Source organism: Meleagris gallopavo, chromosome 11, assembly GCF_000146605.3.
Source record: "Meleagris gallopavo isolate NT-WF06-2002-E0010 breed Aviagen turkey brand Nicholas breeding stock chromosome 11, Turkey_5.1, whole genome shotgun sequence".
NCBI lineage: Eukaryota > Metazoa > Chordata > Aves > Galliformes > Phasianidae > Meleagris > Meleagris gallopavo.
In genome coordinates, this window is record NC_015021.2 from 20,931,414 (window position 1) to 20,932,711 (window position 1,298).

At 41.8% G+C, this 1,298-nt stretch overlaps 1 long non-coding RNA gene across 1 annotated transcript in view; it reads left to right on the forward strand.

Annotated features, from left to right (window-relative positions):
- The window catches only part of LOC116217031, a 4,494-nt gene extending 4,184 nt beyond the window's left edge, over window positions 1–310 (forward strand). The window contains exon 3 of the long non-coding RNA XR_004160875.1: window positions 164–310. This is a non-coding gene — a long non-coding RNA (uncharacterized LOC116217031). The remainder of the gene's footprint in view (window positions 1–163) is intronic.
- Window positions 311–1,298: the final 988 nt, after the last annotated feature.

The following is a 1,298-nucleotide window of genomic DNA, read 5'->3' on the forward strand; positions in this document are numbered from 1 at the left end:
AAAAAAAAAAGCATTATTGCTGAAACAAAAGAATTTCAACTTCCAAGTTGTCTTTTTTGTTGTCAACTTCAGAAGTTTCCAAAGCCTAACAGCGTTACTTCAAAAGCATTTGGTTTAAACCTACACTCAATAATGAAAGAACATCTTTTAATAATATTTTCAGGCTCATAAAACCCCCCAGCAAGCTCACGTTGCTGACGTGTTGACAAATGATGTACCCAGAAGGATCGGATCTGGTCACAGAAATGAAGATGATGGGAGAGTGCGCTTGGTCTTCAGCTAATTGACAACTTGGGAAAGAAACCCATCCCAAGAAATAGGTGACGGTATTACTGAAGTGAATAGGCTGTCAGAAAAATGCAGCCTGCTTTATTAATTTGAAATCAGCATTCATTTTGATCCACAGCGGGGCACAGATAGGACTTTTGGGGGCAGAAGAAATCTATCTGCAAGGCCTCACAGCACAATGTGCTGAGGAAACAATGAACTCGCTTCTGAAGGCCCATTAGGCAGCAGTGACAGAATGTGAAAAGGCAGCAATTCAAATATTTTTAGTGCTCTGCAGTCTCTTCCTTATTTAATAGCTTAGCTAGGCTGCATTTTGCAGAAAAGGATTAGAAATAACCTCAGGATGAGAAGCTGGGAGAATAATGTGTTACTCAGAATGACTCTGGTTTTGGGACAGCGTCGTTGGGCGCTGGAACTTTCACCAAGAGTTGGGTTTGGAGGAGAGTATTCAGAAATCCAGCGTTTTGTCAGCTATATTAGATCTAACCAAGCTGCATGGAACCACTTTCCCATCTCACTGAAGTGGAAATCATCTGTTCTGGATTGATCTGGTAGGGACTCAGCCCCTGGGCTCAGATCAATCCTGCAAGCACCACTCCATCACCTTGGATTCTCCCAGCAATGCCATCCAACAGCAGGACAGAGTGCTTCCCGATGGAATGGCCCACGTTAGATGCAAATCTACCACCACCCACTGAAACCCTTGCATGCTGGAAGTTGCTAGACCCTGCAAACACATTTATTGTTAGCAGCTTTCTTGTCAGAACATCTGCCGACTCTGAAAGTCCTCCCACTCCACCCATTTTTAAAAATAAAACGAAAGAGTTGGGACAAATGGGAAAGAATGTAACAAATTTGACATGCCAGAAGGTATTAGTGAAACAGGCAAAGTATTCTTACAAAACAGAAATGGGGGAAAAAATGAAAGAATATAGTAAAACGTCTTTAAAGTGCAAAGAGCAGAAAATGGGAGAATTTAACTTCACGCATGACCTAACAATTTTATGACC